We start from the raw sequence: 21,982 nt of genomic DNA on the forward strand, positions 1-21,982 counted from the left end.
CTCATCAATACGATCATTTCTTCTTCAGTGGTTTAGAAGTGAGGCTGTTATTTCCCCCTCTCTCTATTTGGATGATATAAAATTAATCTTATGATTATTGTTATGAACTGTGGAAAATGAGAAGTAAAGAGTAAAAGGTCATATTAATACTAAACCTGCGATATGAACCCCACTCCATGCTTTAAATGAACTAGGTGAGCAGTCTACAGTCTGTGTTCTGGTCTTCCAGCCGAAGAAGAAACAGAAATTAGAGCTGGTGTAGAAACACTTCTGGATGCTTGGACACTGGAACTGATTTAAGGCTTGTGCAGTTCCTTCTTTCTCCACTGTTAATGCTTCAAACTGTCAGCACATCAGTTACCTGTGGGCCCTCATACATCAGCTGGAACGTTAACCACATATTTATTTCTTCAAGTCTCTTCCTCCCACATGATCGCCACAGCCCCCTACAGGACCCCCACAGCCCCCCACGGGACCCCCACAGGACTCTGTGTGTAGCATGTTGTTGAAATAATTACACAGAAAGTTTAATCAGCTCTGAAGACTCTGCTACTCACTGCTGCATCACTTTAATCAGGACATTTTTATTTATAGACTTTATTAGTATTTTTCTTCCATTGTTTATTCCAGGTGTGGGTTTTTATACTTATTGATTGTGATCACATTATCAGCTCGGGTACTTTGTACCTACATATGATGATGTATTCAGAGTAACTGGGTCACGCGTGTTCGTACTGTGTTTAGTTCCATTACAGAAAGACTGCGGCCCATTTGCCGTTCATTTACTGATGTACAAGACGCACCAACATCCTCAGAGCGAAGCAGGAAACCCGAATGCTCGACCAGTAATCAGCGAATCAATCACCTCATTGATTAATCGCTTCATTGATACAGACGTTCAAGTCGCACTTCCACCTTGTTTCTCGCTCGTCAGCAGAGAGCAGCTTGTAAACATATAATGTTCTTCAGAGTGAGACAGTTCCAGTTCATTACCATTTCCCAGCATGCTCTCTCTCTCACACACACACACACACACACACACACACACACACACACACACACACACACACACACACGAGGATAATAGATGTAAACCTCCTCCTTCCTCTGTGACTCAAAGATGTCTAAATCCCTCCATTCATGCCGACGCACACACGCGCCTGTGTGTGAGGAGCCATCATCTGAAAGTGTTGACATTAAATAGCGGGAAGGCTCATTTTCTTTCTTTGTAACAGAAGGCACATTAAACACACACACACACACACTCGTCCCGCTGGGCAGTGTTAGCTCATCAACAGATACCAGACACAATCTGTTTCATTTGCTTCTATCATGTGCATCTATATAACAAACACACACACACAGTAAGCTCTCTCTCTCCAACAGGAAACCAATCTCATCTCATGATCGCCCAACACTGCAGAAAGAGGTGTGTGTGTGTGTGTGTGTGTGAGTGTGAGAGAGACCGGACTGTGACGCTGACGTGTGGTTTTAATGTTTCATGTCGACATCCTGTGCTTTATTCTACCAGAGCAGCTTTGCATGATTCAAAGTTCAGATTAATCCTTCTTTGTCTGATTGGCTGCCCCTCTCCTGGCTTTCACAGAAGCTGCTGCTGTGTGCGGCATCTGAACACACACTATACACCAGCTGACAAACAACATTTCTGAGTGACATGTTCTGATGCTCAATCATCCAGGTGAGGAAACAGAAAATCCCCCAGAACGTTGGTTTTGTTCACCTGGATGTCTTCAGTGGGAGGAACGTTTCATCATCATCATCATCATCATCATCATCATCAGGTGACTCCTGATGACTCCTGAGGAGAGACGGCATCCATCCCACTTTGGATGGAGCAGCTCTCATTTCTAGAAATATGGACAAATTTATTAAACCCCCCAAAACATGAGTATCCAGAGTTGGGACCAGGAGGCAGAGTTGCAGTCTTACACGCCTCTCTGCAGCTTCTCTCCTCCTGCTACCCCCCCAAAAACCCATCTCCATAGAGACTGTGTCTGCTTCCAAAAAGACAAAAAACAAACTAAAAACCAGCAACAAACAACTTAAACAATTACAAAGAAAGAACAATACAGTATCTACATCTGAACCAAAGAGTAAAACAGTGAAATGTGGATTATTAAATATTAGGTCTCTCTCCTCCAAGTCTCTGTTAGTACATGACTTAATAATTGATCAACAAATCGATTTACTCTGCCTTACAGAAACCTGGTTGCAGCAGGATGATTATGTTAGTTTAAATGAATCAACACCCCCGAGTCATTCTAACTACCAGAAATCTCGAAGCACAGGTCGAGGGGGCGGTGTGGCAGCAATTTTTCACACCAGCCTATTAATCAACCAAAGACCCAGACAGACTTTTAATTCATTTGAAAGCCTGATGCTTAACATTATCCACCCCAGCTGTGAAACTCAGAAACCAGTCTTACTTGTTATCATCTATCGTCCACCTGGGCCTTACACAGAGTTTCTGTCTGATTTCTCAGACTTTATATCTGATTTAGTTCTGAGCTCAGATAAAATAATTATTGTGGGTGATTTTAACATCCATGTAGATGCTAAAAATGACAGCCTCAACATGGCATTCAATCTGTTGTTAGACTCAATTGGTTTCTCTCAAAATGTAAAAGAACCCACCCACCACTTTAATCACACTCTAGATCTGGTTTTAACATATGGCATAGAAACTGAACATTTAACAGTGTTTCCTGAAAACCCTCTCCTGTCTGATCATTTCCTGATAACATTTACATTTACAATAATTGATTACACAGCAGTGGAGAGTAGAATTTATCAAAGTAGATGTCTTTCTGAAAGTGCTGTAACTAAGTTTAAGAATGTAATCCACCCACTGTTATCATCTTCAATGCTCATAGAGCAGAGCATGTCACAGTGAGTGAAGTAAGCTGTGTGGAGATAATGAAGTAGGATCCAAACACAGGCACTTATAAGGGTGTGAAGGTGGTTTATTGAAAGTAAAGTACAAAATAGAAAAACTGCAAACTGGACTGCAGAATATCTGAACTGGGAACAACTAAACTACAAAACACGAACCAGGACACGAACATGGAGAAGGATGGGCGGAGGTAAGTGATGACGGACAGCAGGGAGAACACATGGATGAAACACGATGGATGCACAGACGGATCAGCGACTACTACAGCAGAAGACACGACTTAAATACGCTCAGAGAAACAGGGAGATTACACACAGCTGGGAGTAATTAACGAGACGAGACAAGGGAGGTAAACTGAACACACCCACATGAGACGCAGACCTTCACAATAAAACAGGAACAAGACATCACTACACAAAGACGCAGACCAGACAGAACTAAACCCACACAAAACATGAGAACACAAACCCTGTGAACAAAACCCTAAACCAGAATCACAATAATATAATCTATCGTAAATAATCAAAACACCAGAGAACCCCAAAACACTCCATAATGCAAAAATAAACCCAAAACATAATAAACTTAAAATGCTGGGTCTAACCGACCCAGAACCGTGACAGAGCACCTATCTGAATGCTACCCCAACAGAGGTCGATTATCTTGTTAATAATTTCACCTCCTCACTACGTACGACTCTGGATACTGTAGCTCCAGTGAAAACTAAGGTCTCTAATCAGAAGTACCAGACCCCGTGGTATAATTCTCAAACACGTACCCTAAAGCAGATGAATCGTAAGCTGGAGAGGAAATGGCGTGTCACAAATTTAGAGGATCATCATTTAGCCTGGAGAAATAGTTTGTTGCTTTATAAGAAAGCCCTCCGCAAAGCCAGAACAGCTTACTACTCATCACTGATTGAAGAAAATAAGAACAACCCCAGGTTTCTCTTCAGCACTGTAGCCAGGCTGACAAACAGTCAGAGCTCTGTTGAGCCAACCATCCCTTTAACGTTAACTAGTAATGACTTCATGAACTTCTTCACAAATAAAATTTTTATCATTAGAGAAAAAATTACCAATAATCATCCCACAGATGTAATATTATCTACAGCTACTCTTAGTACCATTGATGTTAAGTTAGACTCTTTTTCTCCAATCGATCTTTCTGAGTTAACTTCAATAATTACTTCCTCCAAACCATCAACGTGTCTTTTAGACCCCATTCCTACAAAACTGCTCAAAGAAGTCCTGCCATTAATTAATTCTTCGATCTTATATATGATCAACCTATCTCTAATAATCGGCTATGTACCACAGGCCTTCGAGCTGGCTGTAGTTAAACCTTTACTCAAAAAGCATCTCTAGACCCAGCAGTCTTAGCTAATTATAGGCCAATCTCCAACCTTCCTTTATATCAAACATCCTTGAAAGAGTAGTTGTCAAACAGCTAACAGATCATCTGCAGAGGAATGGTTTATTTGAAGAGTTTCAGTCAGGTTTCAGAGCTCATCACAGCACAGAAACAGCTTTAGTGAAGGTTACAAATGATCTTCTTATGGCCTCTGACAGTGGACTCATCTCTGTGCTTGTCCTTCTTGACCTTAGTGCAGCATTCGATACTGTTGACCATAATATCCTGTTAGAGCGATTAGAACATGCTGTAGGTATTACAGGTACTGTGCTGCAGTGGTTTGTATCATATCTATCTAATAGACTCCAGTTTGTGCATGTAAATGGAGAGTCCTCTTCACACACTGAGGTTAATTATGGAGTTCCCCAGGGTTCAGTGCTAGGACCAATTCTGTTTACATTATACATGCTTCCCTTAGGCAGCATCATTAGAAGACATAGCATACATTTTCACTGCTATGCAGATGACACCCAGCTCTATCTGTCCATGAAGCCAGATAACACACACCAATGAGTTAAACTGCAGGAATGTCTTAAAGACATAAAGACTTGGATGGCCACTAACTTTCTGCTTCTTAATTCAGATCAAACTGAGGTTATTGTACTCGGCGCTGAAAATCTTAGAAATATGGTATCTAAGCAGATTCTTACTCTGGATGGCATTACCTTGGCCTCCAGTAACACTGTGAGGAATCTTGGAGTCATTTTTGACCAGGATATGTCCTTCAACGCACATATTAAACAAATATGTAAGACTGCGTTCTTCCATTTGTGCAACATCTCTAAAGTTAGAAATATCCTGTCTCAGAGTGATGCTGAAAAACTAGTTCATGCATTTATTACTTCCAGGCTGGACGACTGTAATTCATTATTATCAGGAAGTCCTAAAAACTCACTGAAAAGCCTTCAGCTAATCCAAAATGCTGCAGCAAGAGTCCTGACAGGGACTAGAAAGAGAGAGCATATTTCTCCTGGTTTGGCTTCCTGTTAAATCCAGAATTCAAAATCCTGCTCCTCACATACAAGGTCTTAAATAATCAGGCCCCATCTTATCTTAATGACCTTGTAGTACCATATCACCCTATTAGAGCACTTCGCTCTCACACTGCTTGTTGTTCCTAGAGTATTTAAAAGTAGAATGGGAGGCAGAGCCTTCAGTTTTCAGGCCCCTCTGGGGGAGTCCCATGATGCATTGGGTTTTTCCTTTCCAGTCACCTTTCTCACTCACTATGTGTTAACAGACCTCTCTGCACTGAATCATATCTGTTATTAACCTCTGTCTCTCTTCAACAGCATGTCTTTATCCTGTCTTCCTTCTCTCACCCCAACCAATCACAGCAGATGGCCCCGCCCCTCCCTGAGCCTGGTTCTGCTGGCGGTTTCTTCCTGTTAAAAGGGAGTTTTTCCTTCCCACTGTGGCCAAAGTGCTGCTCATAGGGGGTCATATGATTGTTGGGTTTTTCTCTGTATGTATTATTGTAAGATCTACTGTACAATATAAAGCACCTTGAGGCAACCATTGTTGTGATTTGGCGCTATATAATTGAAATTTAAATTGAATTGAACTCCTTCAGTCTCAGCTGACTGCAGGTTTCCAACCTTATAAACAGTAATGACTGACACCAGCAGCACTGACTAACAACAGGCTGTGAGGTCAGTTTATGATCATTAATATGCAAAATGACCACTGACCACTGATCAAAGATCATTGCTCAAAGACCACTGATCAGTGGCCATGAGTACCATTCACAGAGAGTTGGGGAATGGCTGCAATCACAGCACTCCTCAAACCAGCGTTCCTCCCTGTCCAGGATGTTACATCCTCATCATTGAAACTGTCCACTGGCCTGTAGGTGTAAACAGACTGAAGAGTCCTGGCCTGACGAGGTAGCTCTTCTGTTTTGTGCCTTCCGCACAACACTGTTTGGTTTCCCCGATGTATAAATCATGGCAATCCTCCTGGCACTTTACAGTTTTTCACTGCCAAGCTGGCTCCCAAATGGCAAGGACCGGGTGGTGCAGCAGGTTGGTCCAGTAGTTTTGGAGGATTCGGGGGAGGATATGATAGTCCATGTCTCAAAACTAACACCTTGCTACCCCACAGCCACACAACTGGAGGAGCAACAACAACACCATTTGAAAGAAATATTTGAGGAGGAAACTGTGAATGAGAACTTTCTGGGCTTTCCAGACACCAGCACTAATACTTTGCTAACATCTGGGTATCCCGAGGAAAGTAACAGCAAAACAGGCGGGGAGGATCAAAACAAAAACTTGCTGACATTTGTAACCAATGATGGAGAGGAGGACACATCACAGCACGAAGAACTAATATGAAATGATAAAAAATAATAATATTACTCAGGCTAGAAGTCGCTTTTCCTTAGGGGAGGAGTGTGGCGATCACCAGATCCAAGTCCTGTGAGCAGCTGATGTGGTTGATTGTTGGTTTGGTGCTGCATGGTACTTTTAGTTTAATGAGCTAGACTGGCATGAACAGGAGAGGGTTAGGTTTTTTTCCTTTATAAATGAACTGTGTTAACTGATCATTCATGAAAGGTCAAACCACAGGTGACGGTGCAGGTAAGGATCACCTGCAGGACACTGCTGAGCTTCAACACCCATGTTTTCCCCAAAGGACATAAACAGCTAGAAGACAGAGGGGTGCGCTTGATTTAGAACACTGTTGCTCTGACACGTCCACCTTTACTCTGACAGCAGCACTGTACATCAGCTGTATTCAGTCCGACTGAAACATGTTCTCACATTGCTCTCGTTTCTACACGCGTGGAAGCTGCTTACGGCGAGCTAGTCTGACGCTCGCCATCTTCCTGTCTGTCCGTCCCGCTCCGTTTGCTCGCCCTCGTCTCATCACAGAAAACAAAGCTGAGAGTTTCAGAGGGAGCACATGCTGTCGGGCATTCTTCTTCGCCTCGACAGGAAATGACACAAACACACACACACCTCCAGGGATCTCTCTCTGACACACACACACACAGTCTTTCCATCACATTCCACACCCTCTTTGTGTGTGTGTGTGTGTGTGTGTGTGTGTGTGTGTGTGTGTGTGTGCGCACGCTGCTAGAGTGATGAGAGAGAGCAGAAAACACAGCCTGAGGGTGCACACACTCTGCCTTGTGTGTATGTGTGTAGCAGGTGTAATTAATCATAATGTTCAGTGATCGATCGCCTGCCCTCTTTATTCTCCGGTCCTCTGATCAATAACTGTTAGTCGTCCTCTCCTAAAACTTGTACAGGAGTTTTAACCCTTTACAGACAGACCCAAACTAAAGTCTAATTTCAACGTGCACACCTGTGTCAGTGTCCAATCAATAATCAATAAAGATCACACTGATCCCAAAATAATCAACTAAACCAGGTGTGTCCCGCCCACACACAGGTGACCCAGCTGATCTTGATAGATAATGTCCCCGTTCATAACACCACCTGGTTCGAGGCTTAAAGTCTACGTGATTAGGGGTGTGGCCTTTACTTTCTAAGTAAATATATTTCTAAAGGTGCTCCTGACATGAAATGTTGGTAACGAGCCATCAAACCACCGATGATCTTATGTGTCACTTATGGAAGCTGCAGAAAGACTTGACTCAGAAAAGCTCTAAGTAATGCAGGTATGTATCCACGCTCACCACGAAAGACTGCAGAGCAGCTAAGAAGGCGGAGCTCGAGTTTGGCTGAGAAAGATTCTGGGATTTTGATTGGATGATACTGATCAGCAGGTATCCGTGACTGTGTGATGCTACCGTTCACTCTGAAGGCGGCTAAATGTTACCAAACCATCCCCCGACCTGCCCAACAAATACAGGCGGACTGTAACGTAGATCCCCCCTCGTGTGTTTAATAAAGTCACACACACAGTGGGCGCCGTAGCCCACAGGCCTGCTGATATGATGGAGGCGGGTATAGAGATTGAAAATGTGACGTCATTCAGGGGTAAAATCGCAAAGGATTCTGGGAACTAGTGGCAAGCGGTACTAGCGCACGCAGGCTTTCAATTGAAATCAGTTACACAGCGATAAAAAGAAACAAAAATGTCAAGAAGCTGTTGTGTTATTAACTGCAATAGCCGGTCGCATGACAGCCACGGGAAGCCGACGGGTAAAGAGATCGTTGTTATCGGATTACGTCGTTGAAGAGAAATTGTTTAAGCCGTGTTTCCAAAGTAACAAAGAGGCGACGGATGGCCTGGATTGCAGCCATTCAAAGACCAAATATAACGTCCCAGAACATCCAGCTCACAGGTTAGTCTGCTCCAAGCATTCCCACAAAGGTCAGACTTCTGTTGTAGTTAATACGTCATTTTTCTTAACATAATTGGTGATATAGGTGATATATATACAAGCAAGTCTGGCGCTGAACAGAAATTGTGGCGCTATGCTCCTTTGTTTATTGTGCATAAATAGTGAATTGTCCTGACACAATATTGCGTTTCGCTTCTGTTATTACCATGGTACATTGACAAAAACATGTACTTTTATTCACAGGATAAAACTGTTGTTTTGTGTCACTAATTGCCCAGTACGATTACAGCATACAGTATTATTGTCACTGCTACATTTCTGTAACGAACCAGAAATTATTTCCACTGCTAATTAATTACCGTTGAGCTCAAAGGTCCTATTAATAAACGGTTAACGAATGTGTATTTATGAAGACGATTTGTGAGACTGGTAAACTGATGATACGTACGATGGTCTTTCATTCTACACGGTGCATTTCATGGTCCTGTACCCATCCATCGGTAAACTGTTCCGGGGTTTGTTGCACCTGAAGTTACTGAACTTCATGAGTGTATGCACTCACTCCAAGAACGTATGATTATAAATATGAGCGTGGTGAAAGTTGGGCAGCACGCTAACGTATTTTGTCCCTCTGTGTGCTCGTAAGGGTATAACCCTTTCACTCCTTTGATTTTTTCCTCGTATCTTTGCCTTTTCGTCGAGTCTGTCTTTGTACGGTCCGGCATTGTTCTCCTTCGTTTTGTACAGAACTTTTTTGGGGACAAAGAAAAAGCAAGAAGATATTGGAACCGGAGAATGAACATTTTGCGGTGCTGCAAATGCTTGTGTTTGATGCATTGCTTTGATTGTTTTGCCACGAGTACCCAGCATGCAATGCGCGAAAGTCATGTTGTCTGTCAATCTGTATTTAGACTCGGGTTCAGCTTATCAATGGTGAGACAGTGAGTTTATTCTAAAAACAGAGAAGAAGAAAATCTACAAACCCGCCAATCAGAGCAGGAAAGAAGAAAACATAAAGAAGAAAGAAAAGTGAAGAATTAGAAAAGAGAAGCGATGAAGAATCTGAGACAAAAGATCAATGAACCATTTAAAAGACAGAAAAGAAGAAAACTGAATTTAACCAAACATGAAATAAATAAATTACTGAGATAAGGTGAGAAATATCCCGACGACGGGACAGAAATAGAGCAACTGTTGCAGTTCAGTGAATAACGAGCAAAAACAGGAAGACAGAAACTGAGACGACCTCACGTCACTCGCCGTTTCATGTTCTGACTGATAAGAAACCATCAAACACAGGAGACAGACAGAAGGAGCAAGGATCTCTGCTAAAGGAAGAGAAAACGACACAAGGAGAGGAAACATTCGAAGAATCCGGAGAGAAACAGCTGGAGGAGGCCGGCAGTCCTCCCTCCCACACTCGGGCTCCGAGCTCCGCCCACGGGAGCAGCCGGACTCCTTCGGACTCCGCAGAGATCTGATAACATTTCGCTGATCTGCTGGTGGGCCGGATTAGACCTCTGCTGCTGCTCTAATCCAGCCTAATCTGTCAGCAGCCAGCCAATCACACACAGCGAGGGCTGGCGCTGCGCCTGGGCGGAGCCGCCCTCGCCCTCCTCTGCCTCTCTCTCTGAAGTATGCGAGGCTGAATGAAGCCATCTGGTCCAGATTAGGAAAATGACTCGTTTGTGGTTTTGTCTCTAAGTCTCCTTCAGCCTCCTCCTCCGAGTCTTTATTAACGACTCAGACTGAAAGACTTTCTTTAACTCTTTGATCCTCGAATGTGAGAGCAGCTCAAAGTGAACAAACTTTATTTAAACCAGGAGACGTGACAAAAACCTCAGAGCAGCAAGGCCAGCTGCATGAGGCCACACTGTTCCTAATAAAGAGGCCACGGCTTGGTCCTGGTTGACGACTCAGCACGGCCGACTGCTGTGAGCTGGGCACTGAGCTGAGGCGCGGGGCCGGGAGGCGAGGCGCGGGGCCGGGGGGCGAGGCGCGGGGCCGGGGGGCGAGGCGCGGGGCCGGGGGGCGAGGCGCGGGGCTGGGAGGCGAGGCGCGGGGCCGGCAGGCGAGGCGCGGGGCCGGGGGGCGAGGCGCGGGGGGCGAGGCTGGGAGGCGAGGCGCGGGGCCGGCAGGCGAGGCGCGGGGCCGGGAGGCGAGGCGCGGGGGGCGAGGCCGGGAGGCGAGGCGCGGGGCCGGCAGGCGAGGCGCGGGGCCGGCAGGCGAGGCGCGGGGCCGGCAGGCGAGGCGCGGGGGGCGAGGCGCGGGGCCGGGGGGCGAGGCGCGGGGCTGGGAGGCGAGGCGCGGGGCCGGCAGGCGAGGCGCGGGGCCGGGAGGCGAGGCGCGGGGGGCGAGGCCGGGAGGCGAGGCGCGGGGCCGGCAGGCGAGGCGCGGGGCCGGCAGGCGAGGCGCGGGGCCGGGAGGCGAGGCGCGGGGGGCGAGGCGCGGGGCCGGGGGGCGAGGCGCGGGGCTGGGAGGCGAGGCGCAGGGCCGGCAGGCGAGGCGCGGGGCCGGGAGGCGAGGCGCGGGGCCGGGAGGCGAGGTGCGGGGCCGGGAGGTGAAGCTTGACGTTTATCCTCGAGGCCAACGAGCTTCCATTGAACTGTGTCTCCTCAGCGTCAGGGAGACGAGGAGCTCAGGAGCTCTACTCCAATGACAGGAGCAGCTGAGGTGATTCAGTGTCACTGCTTGGACACTGCTGGCGTAAAGACAGGTTTCTGATGGGGCTCCCACACAAACACAAAGCACAGGATGAAGCCTCGCCAAATATGCTTCCAAACCAAAGACAAGAACATATGATGCAGCATATCTTGCCTTTAGCTTCACCTGCACAACAACAGTGGTGCCACTGTCGGTATCCCGACAGAATATGTTTCCCCTGCGTCGGCAGCACGCGCTGGGCTCTCCACAGTGTCCCACATTCTTGATTTTAGTTCACAAACACTTCTTATAATTTTGGCGATGTTTGCTCTTTATACAGTAAAGTTACAGCAGGATACAAATAACATCAGGCTGATCCTGCCACAGTTTGTTCTCCTGGTTTAAATCACAGACAAATAGGATCCCACAGCTGTTTATGTGTTTGAACCCATTTTGCACAGAGAGACATTTTTGACAAATGTTGAATATTCTTACAAAGTGAAAAGAAACTATAGGTAAAATAAGTACAGGATAAAGTCGGTTTGTTACGTGGTTTATTTTATTGCAACCTGTAATTTATTGCAGTTTACTTTTATGTGTTTCATTGTTTACTGCAGTGGAGTTAGGGTAAATATGGGTAAAACAAAGGGGGCCTAGCAACAACACTGGAGCTGAAACAAGTTCAACTCTGAGTTTGATTTTAGAGATGAAGCAGTGATTGGATCAGGAAACGGAGTGATGTCAGCCTCAATGAGCATCCCGCCGTAGCAACGGAGATCTGTGTGTGCTGGACGAGGGGGGGAAGCAGGAGTGCCTCCACAAAAAAACAAAAACACAGAAGAAGAAACAGACACAGGAGAGCTGAACAGACCTCGTGAAAAGAAACCTGATCTTCATTTTTCAACTTTGCTGTTTCTGGATGATCATGTGATCTGAGACTGCAGAGAGGATCTGAAACCTTCTGACTGTCTCAGACACACACACACACACACACACACACACACACACACACACACACACACAGAGGCTGTTGTTCGGTAGTACCACTGCTGAGTGATCAGAGGAATGTTAAGTACGCTGCAGCTTCAGGAGATTTTCTCTCAGACTGACTCCAGGATCAGCGAGCGGCTGAGTCACGCTTCACATGTGTGTCAGCACAAACACACAAACACAATAAAAACAACTCAAAGACATTAAAGGAACCACAGCTTGAACCAACCAAGTTTTAATCTGGACATTTATTCCAGAGTCCAGATTGTCTAAAAGCCCGAGATCGGACCACACACGATCACAGCATCAGGTTTATACTGCTGCATTGTTCTAGCCATGCTTTTATTATGAAACCTGACATTTTATTTTGAAAAACAGACAGTGAGCTGCACATGTAAAACAACACAACAGCTGGAGGAGCAGACAAAGCTCACCAACACACACCTTAACACGGTGGGTGGGTGTCGGTGGGATTAAAATACCTCTGGTCGTCATCATTAATGTCACATGATGGATGAAGATGGGACTTTTCCCCTTCATCTCCCACTGACCCAGATCGACCGTGGACCTTTGGACGACCACCTCTGATGCTGCCGTTCACCTAAAGCTTTAATTCTGGGACTCTTTGTACTTCATCCACCTGAACCCTGATGAATCTCAGGACTGTTTCACTGAGGTCATCGGTCACTGCATCACATCGTCTGAGAGTCTTTGTTTCAGCTTTTGAACTCTCGTGTTCATGGTGATCTAGACTTTCACAGGCTGATCTCTTTCTACACATCAAACTGGTTTCATGATAGAATAGAATAGAATCTTTAGAATGAGAATAAAGAGCTATTCTATTCTATACAGACTCCTTCAGGGTATCTGCAAGCCACTTTGCAACCCACCTGACAGCTCAGAGTGTGGAGGTCACAGATCCTCAGCTTCCATCTATCTCTGCTTTATTTAAAAAGTAAAACATTTTCATAGTTTGTTTTTCCTCTGATAGTTTTTTGTTTCATGGGGTTCATAACGATGCTCATGTGTACGCTTGCTGGGATAAGTACACAGTGTAGGGATTTGCTCCCACTGTTGTTACAATGCTAGTTTGATATGTTTTGCTTTAGCGTCTCTTCTGTTTGCTTCAATCTGCACAGTTTGAGCCTCGTTGATTGATTTCCTGACGTGACACAGACAGCTTTACCGATGCTGTTTGTTTCACAGATGTTTGACCACAGTACAGCAACACACATGGAAACACTGCAAGACTGCGATTTCTGTGAAACCTTTGAGTTTAATCAGATCGCTGATGGGAGACACAAAGCATGGCCGTCCAGAGTCAGATTATTTAACGTAACTTTAACTGGAGACTGAGCAGCGAGGCTGGACTCACGCTGGGAGATCCATGCTGTGAGACATTCACGACTCACCCCCCTCCCCCGTCCTAATGGCCCTTACAAGCTCATATGCGACCGCCGGGACGGAAACCGGCTGGTGTTTCCTGCAGAGGTGACCCCTTCGTCGGGATCAGGCTTGCCGTCACGCTTCCTTCTCAGGAAGCAGCCGTTTCTTCCTGTCTTTGTCTGCCAACCACACACATGCGCCTGTCTTCCCATCAGTGCGAGGACCCTTGGTCACACACTGACCCCCACACACACCCCAGACACTCACACCAATTATCAGAGTGTAACCAGCCCTGCCTAATGTGTATGCTATTAGCCTCGGAGCTAACCGTTAGCATGTAGTGATGCTAACACCCCACCGAACAAAACCCTGAGACCTGATTGGATGAGACAGGACAGGCTGGGGCGGCAAGACGCGCTCCCAGCAGGCCCCGAGGCTGTCTCACACACACACACACACACACACACACACACACACGCTGATGGACAGCTGCAGCCTGTGGTGTCAGTGGTGGCATTTAGCTGGTGACACACACACACACGTATACAGTGACAGTGAGGCTGAAACAAGATGGCAGCAAAAAAACAACAGACTCTGTGTGACGGGCGAAGACAGACACGAGGAGGAAGGAGGTAAAATGAGGAGGAGGAGGCGTGCTCCCCACACGAACATGAGCTCAGCGCACTGACGTCTATTAAAAGGAACTCTGATTAGAGACACAAACACAGACCACACCCAACACACACACACACACACACACACACACACAGAGAGTGAAATACCTTCACAGATAAAAAGCTCCATGCACTCCACAGTAGTGTGTGTGTGTTTCTGTGAGGATCCATGTGTGTTTAGACTTTCTGAAGACTTCCACATGCATTCTGCTCTCTCTCTATCTCTGTGTGTGTGTGTGCATAAACTGTGATCTCCAGCAGAAACAGTAACCAGGCGCTAACAGCATTAGCGTTTGCACAAGAGCTTACTCGCCTCAGGCCAAACATGAATAATGCAGCAGTCAGCCCAAAGCCTACGGGTGTGTGTGTGTGTGTGTGTGTGTGTGTCACTGCTATCTGGCTGTACTCGAGGCTGTCTATATGACGACGGTATTAGAATAATATGCTAATTACTAATAATTACTCTGTAAAATACACACACACACATTCTGCCCGTTCCGCTTCCTTCATCTTCTGCTTCCTGCATTTCTTCTTCCCTCCAGGTTGTAACTCTTCCCGGCGAGGATGAAGAGGAGGAGGAGGAGGGGAGCTGCTGGACTCGACACTCGGACTGACCCGGACCTGAAGTAGGTTCCTGAAGGATCACACGGACAACCGAGCAGCCAAGAGCTCTCCGAGAGGTCAGAGGTCAAGTGGCGGCCCTGCCACACCAGGCAAACAGGCGCTGGTTCCCGAAAAAACCCAGAGGGAACCGGACCAGAAGCAGAACCTCTGCATGTGTCAGCATGTCTGCATGGAAGAGACGTGAACTCTCCAGTGAGAGTGGAAATGCAGGCAGAGTTACTCCTGCAGGGTCCACCTGTGTGTTTGGGTCTGCAGAGTTACTCCTGCAGGTCCACCTGTGTGTTTGGGTCTGCAGAGTTACTCCTGCAGGTCCACCTGTGTGTTTGGGTCTGCAGAGTTACTCCTGCAGGTCCACCTGTGTGTTTGGGTCTGCAGAGTTACTCCTGCAGGTCCACCTGTGTGTTTGGGTCTGCAGAGTTACTCCTGCAGGTCCACCTGTGTGTTTGGGTCTGCAGGGCTCCTCGAGGTCCTACAGGCTGACATGAACCTGTTTCACTCATCAGTCAAGATAAACACGTCTCTATCCTGGTTATGACACGTTTCCTTTTACTAACACAGCCGGGCTCCATTAGAGGAAATACCAGCCATACACGTGGCTACTGCTGAAGGTCTGTAGGACAAAGCTGATCCCACCAGACTCCTGGACAAGGTCCACCAGAGTGGAGATGTTTGTCCACAAAGCACAGCAGCATGTTTGGAGGAAACCCAACAGCAGCTGTCAGCAGGGGGAGGAGCTGCTGCAACGCTGCAACCAGACTCCAGCTCACAGAGCTGCGATGAAGGCTGCACACCAAAGTGGGCCGACGTTCCTCCACAGTGATGTGACACACAGGAAACCATCACTGCCACTTCCTGCTGCTCCACGAGGCTCTGCCAGCTCGTGGGTCGGACCCTCAGCACCGAACTGTAGCTCAGTTCAGACTGCACAGTCGTGATTGTTATTATTACTGCGACGGTCTGCAGTGTGTGTGTGTGTGTGTGTGTGTGTGTGTGTGTGAGTGAGAGTGTGTGTGTGCGCGCAGCGATGGCCGGCGGAGGCTTGAGTGTTTCCGTGTGTCCGCTGTCTGTCCTCATCAGTCATACCGTCCACTCTGGAGCCAGAGGACAGCGTCTGTCACTCAGTCTTCATGTCCTCTGTGAACTACATCAGATCTGTCACCGCCAGTCACGGCGAGTCACAGCAAGTCACAGCGGCACGTCCGCCCAACGCTCTGCACGTCCCAAAACTGAAGGACCCAGCCCACCTGTCTCTGCTCAGTGACACTCGTCACATGCTCTCAAAACCAGCGAGGACTCCAAACACAAACTGATCCAGAACTTTGGACTTTCTGGACCACAATGAAGAAAACTGAGAGGAGATCCTGCTTCATCTTGCAGCACGTCTGAGGGTCCGTCTGGACCAAAGCAGCATTCAGGTGTCCTGAAAAATAATTAAAATGTGAGCGATAACGTCACAAATGCGCCCTGATTACATTTCTGAAGGCTGCAGGTGACCTGACCAAGCTCCGCCCTCGGACAGCAGCTCGGTCACCTACAAGCATCACTGCAATAAGCAGGTGGACGGACAGAGTTGTCCTGGGGTGTCCGACAGCGCTTTGTTCCGGGTGTTTGTGGATTTCTGTGGGTCGCCACAGAGATGCAAACGAGGGTTTCAGTTAAAAATCCAGATAATCCAGAGAGCAGATTGGAACATTTCATAACCCAGAAACGTGGAAGATTAAGGTCCAGATTAAAGTGCATCCCAAGAAGGAACGAAGGGATTCCTTATTGGTCTGTGTTTCCTCACGTCTTTGTGTCTGTTGTCTGACCTCAACTGTCCTGGTTATCCTTCACCCTGTAACAGTGCATGATACAGTCAGTATGTACCTGCGCTGGTGCTGCAGCCCTGTGTGTGGAACCAGACATGTTTCCACAGAGCGACCCACTGAAATCAGCCCACAGCACACCACTGACAACCTTTTCGGTCACACCCACCAACTCTAACTCACCTTTGGCCACTGACAATAAACTAGGTCATCACCTGACAGCAGTACCAACACTACACCACGTGTGCAAGTAGCCGAGTATCAGCACTAATGCAGCATGGCTAAAGGCCTTCCTGTGTTTACACGTGTAATTGAACTAAAGCTCACTGTTCACAACAGATTTTCACAATAAAAGCTGGACACTGTGAAAAACCTGCACTGATGCTTAAAATGAAGCTTTGAAACATGATGAACAGATAAAGGCTTTTATTTTGAAACCGCTTTGAGTAAAAGAGAGGAAATAATGAACTCTTAGTGAAACCTGTGGTCTGTAATTACAACTGAGAGCATATATTAAATAAAACAGCATGATAAAGCGTCACCTTACGCTGGGCTCACACTCTGCGATTTTTGGCCCATTTTGAGCCGATTTTCAGTCGTGCGACCGTTTTGGTGATCGGCCAAGTTTCGCCAAAGCAAAGTTGGTGGCGTGTGTGTCTGTGTGGGTGAAAGACAGAGAGGGAGAGCGAGCGACTGATTTTCTGTTATAACCTTCATGCTATGGACGCAGAGTGTGAGCACTCAGGTCGTATAGTGTGAGACCTGCATCGTGACCTACGACCTTCTAACCCCCGCGAGTCAGTCGTACAGTTTGAGCAGAAGCTGAATAATCGCAGTGTTTGCCCAGCTTTAGTCATCCTGGGCACAGGTAGGGCCTCTCGCAGTGTCTCTGCATGGCCAGCAGGGGCAGCAGAGAGAAACGGTTCCATTAAACATGAATGTTTTTCACATCAGACTTCCGGGATCAGGTGTGTAGTTCAGGAGCACACAGACAGGGGGCGCTGCTCTCAGCAGCAGACACACAAACAATCCCTCCGATAAATGAAGGAGAACGGCTCACAACCACAGGAGCGAGTAAACGCTGAGGACGCCACCTCCAGCTCACGAAGAGCAAACCACAGCCTGAACCAGCCCCCATCCTCACACCCTTCCTCCCCCCAGCACACAGAAGGTCATCTCCAGCCTTCAGCAGGCGGGTGGGAGGGGGGGGTATCGTTCCGCCTGGCGGAGGCAGAAAAGGTCTCGTCCCCCAGGAACCACACAACGGACGGACGCAGCGCACAGCCGGGCGCATCAACACAGCGCATCAGTGTCAGCAGTCAGAGAGCTGCTGTGATTGGTCGACTGATGGGTGACCTCACGCTGCTTTAAGTGCGACTGAATAAACAACTACAGAATAAATTAATACAAAACATAAAGCGTGTTTCTTTGTAAAGCACTTTGTGATTTTTATCTGTGAAAAGCGCTATTTTTTATTTTTATTTTTATTTAAATTTTATTTACTGACTTACTTTTTTATACTACTATTACTACTACTACTACTACTACTACTACTACTACTACTACTGCGTACTACTACTACTGCGTACTATTACTACTAGCAGTACTACCACCAGGCACTTCCATCGCCTGGATGTGCCTGCAGCTCCCTGACGGCGATTGGACTTTAATGTAACTGTGCTGAAGGCAGGCCTGGGGGGCACTCAAACATGGGCCCCCACCTGTGGGGCTGATCCTGGGTCAGCCTGCCTCTCCTTTCTCTCTGCTGCTCATAGTTTGGTGCAGCAGTCAGAGGCAGACGGAGGAGTTGACGAAGAACTCGTTTGTTTGTCCTCAGACTGATTATCAGACTTTGTCAGGACTAAAGAGCATTTTTAGAAATGAAGCTGTGAGCTCATTACTCTGATTTCATGAAACTCACAACGACACGCAGACCGGACTAATGAGCTGTTCACGGCCCTCACAGGGAACTTAATAAGACTCTGAAAACGTTTAATTCTCATCTGCACATGCACAAAATATACAGCCGACATCACCAAAGGATATTTGGCATGTAATGAGGGGGGAGCCAGAGATCACCACCGACCATCCAATCAGCAGATGGTGTTCTCTCTACCACCTGAGCTACAGGTGAATATCAGTCAGTTAGTAAACAGCCCAGTCAGCAGTGTTGGTGCTGATTCGCTGTCCTCCTTCCTGTGTTTGAAGGTTTTGGACATTTGAGCGTCTCACTCAGGTTTGAAGGAGGTGACACGTCCTTCAGCTGGTGACGAACTTAAAGAAAACGAGTGTTTGCAGTAACTGTAGAGGAGTGGAGGAGCCTCAGGCTGTGGACATGCCGACGGCGCTCTTCTGTTTCAGACGTCGGAGAAGCGAAAGCCGACCCATCGCGTTGGTTCTGTGAGGAAGTGCTCACGGCGGCTGCGTTTCACTCGGTTTCCTCGTTTTGGGGAAGAAACTGAAGGCTTTCTGTTTATTGGTCTGCGATGTGACATCACACCAACCGGGCGTCACTTAACATTTTTTCACTTAACTTTTTACTGTAAAGCAGCTTCATGGTGTGTGTCACATGCTCTGCGTGTCAGAAAGACAAGGAAGTAAAGCTCCCAAAAGCTGTTCTGACTGCAAGGTGATATTTGCTGATCAGGACTGATGACGAGGCTCAGGCACAGAAAGAGGAAGGTGAGGAGGACGAGGGGAAGAGCGGCAGGTCAGCTGCTCGACATCCTGCGGCCGATATCTGCTGTGAATCTGTTTGAACTTCATGCTCCGCCTCTTTAGTCCCTGTTTTTGTGCTGATTGTGGTTGCCACACACACACACACACACACACACATTTAATCCCCAAAACTTTGATGGTTTCCCACAGAAACAAAGAATCAGGTCACATCAAAGCGCTTTCACCTACAAACGAGTAAGACGATCACAGAGCTCTAATCTCTCTCTCTCTGCATGTCTTTAACCTCGCTCAGCCTCGATCCCAGAGGTGAGTCTTGGTTTCCCGCGGTTACGCTCTGACACACATACAGCCAATCATTAATCAGAGTCTGGGAGCACATTAAGAGTCTGGAGCCGCCCGAGGACACCGGTGCTCGCTCTGACCCAAAAACTCGTCCTCGGCACAAAGACGCTTCCGACAGCAGCGGGTCGGCTCACGCCGGGCGGGCTCAGCTGCCGCCTGCCAGCGGCGCCCAACTTTACGACGCAAGCGAAGACACCTTGCTAAAGGTGATTTCACAAAACCTTCCTGTGGTGCCTTCAGTGACTGTGTGAAAATCACGTGGATCTGAGCGGCTGCCGGTCTTAGCTTCCTGCTCAGAGCAGTAACAGTAGGGATGGGTACCGGTATCCGGTGCAATAATGGCACCGGTTCTGACATAAACGGTAGTAACCAGACTGAAAAGCAGCGCACATTTCGGTGCTTTTTTTTCCTGAGCTGTGATACACTTTAGATTCTAGCCAATCATTTTACGTTTCCGAGGATAGTAGGCGGGTCCAGGTACGTACGTTCTTTTAGAGCAGAGCTACAGATTAAAAATGCCCAAGGCGAAGCGGTCAAAGTCTGGCTGTACTTCACAGCAAAAGATGCAAACTCAGCAGCTGCAACAAGTGCTTTAAGCTGATACTGTGATACTGTCAAAGGAGGTAACACCTCAAATCTGATGAAACACCTGGCGACGCATAGCGTTTTTTTAAAGCCGAGAAATGCGCCGTATTTGATAGCTTGCTACGAGACCTCACACCGAGCACATCTACTGCGGGTGTGGTGCCTGTTATCGACCCGGAGTTAGCAACATCCCCCAAAAACCCGAAGAGGAGAGTCCTGGCCCCTAGCCCTGCCAGTGTAGCAGAAATGATGAGGATGATGATGCAGCAGCAGCCGTTCTTCTCTGCGTGAGTAGCTTAATGTTGTTCGTGTGTAATTTACGTTGAGTAGGCTAACCACGTTATTACATTAATGCATGTAAGGTGAACTAGCAAACACCATCATAGCTACATGCGGCTGTCTTCTTGTTTGATGGCAGATACTCCCTTCACCCTGGACAAAAAGGCTAAAATGACCAAAGAAAAAGTGGAAAACAGTTAAACATGAGAGGTTTTTGGACAAAGTTTGTGTTTTTTCCATTGTTTAAGCTGCTTCCAGCCAAGAGTGATACCATATATGCCCCATAGCTGCAGAAAAGGCTAACATTGTTATCTTTTTACAAAAAAACAGCTGAACATGAGAGGTTTTCGGACAAAGTTTGTGTTCTTGATTGTTTAAGCACCGTTTAAGCACCGGCACCATTTCAAAAGTACCGGTTTGGTACTGGTATCGGATAAAACCTAAACGATACCCATCCCTAAGTAACAGTGAGCCTTTATAACCCCCGCCATGGCGTGGTGGAGCAGTGGTTAGTGCTGCCAGTTTCAAACCCCACACGGCGTCTGCGTCATAGACTAACGCCTGTCTCCATCTTTGAAACGTTGTTCTCTTTTTCTCCAAAGGTTTCAGATTCACTATTAAACTGGCACCATTATAAACACGGTGAAGCCACGGGACATACTCAGCCAATCAGACGCCGCCATCGCTGTGAAATCAGCGTCAAACAACCATCAGGTAGACTGGAGGAGCAAAACGCTCCGACCACTTCCTGTTACGATTTTCTTCTTTTGTATTTACTTCACCTCGCTTCAGTTAGGAAAACCAACAACCCAGCCCGCACACACACACAGACACACACACACACACACACACACACACACAGCATATGAATATTTACTGTAGTAATTTAGGTTAAATAGCAGCTGCTGGGCCTGAAGTCACTGTAGGGTTTAACAGCACTATAGGAAACTCTGTGTGTGTGTGTGTGTGTGTGTGTGTGTGTGTGTGTGTGTGTGTGTGTGTGTGTTTGTTATCTGTTAGCTGGCAGCACTTTCAGATCATTAACATAATGATTATGATAAGAAAGAAAAAGCGTTAAAATCTTAATAAAATATTTATTCTGCCTTCCTCTCATCTCACCGTCGGCACACACAGACACACACACAGACACACACACAGACACACACAGACACACACACAGACACACACTTGTATTAAAGGAGGAGTTGGGGTCTTACATATGAGATAGATATGAATGTGATATTCAGCTGTCAGAAACATGAAATATAAAAATGAGTCCCGCGGCGCCGGCTGCTCCTGAGTTCGGCTCAGGTAGGACAGTCAGAGCGGCGATCATTGATCCTTGTTACAGAATTATTGATTTATTAGAATCTTTTTTTCTCTGTTTGCT

The 21,982-nt window shown here is 47.0% G+C and overlaps 1 protein-coding gene across 4 annotated transcripts in view; it reads right to left on the bottom strand.

Moving 5' to 3' along the window:
• The window catches only part of LOC102779429 (receptor-type tyrosine-protein phosphatase mu-like), a 166,578-nt gene that overhangs the window by 136,313 nt on the left and 8,283 nt on the right, over window positions 1-21,982 (bottom strand). The gene's annotated exons all lie outside the window — the stretch shown is intronic.

The sequence above is a fragment of the Neolamprologus brichardi genome, chromosome 9 (assembly GCF_056152115.1).
Source record: "Neolamprologus brichardi isolate AB-2024 chromosome 9, ASM5615211v1, whole genome shotgun sequence".
Lineage (NCBI taxonomy): Eukaryota > Metazoa > Chordata > Actinopteri > Cichliformes > Cichlidae > Neolamprologus > Neolamprologus brichardi.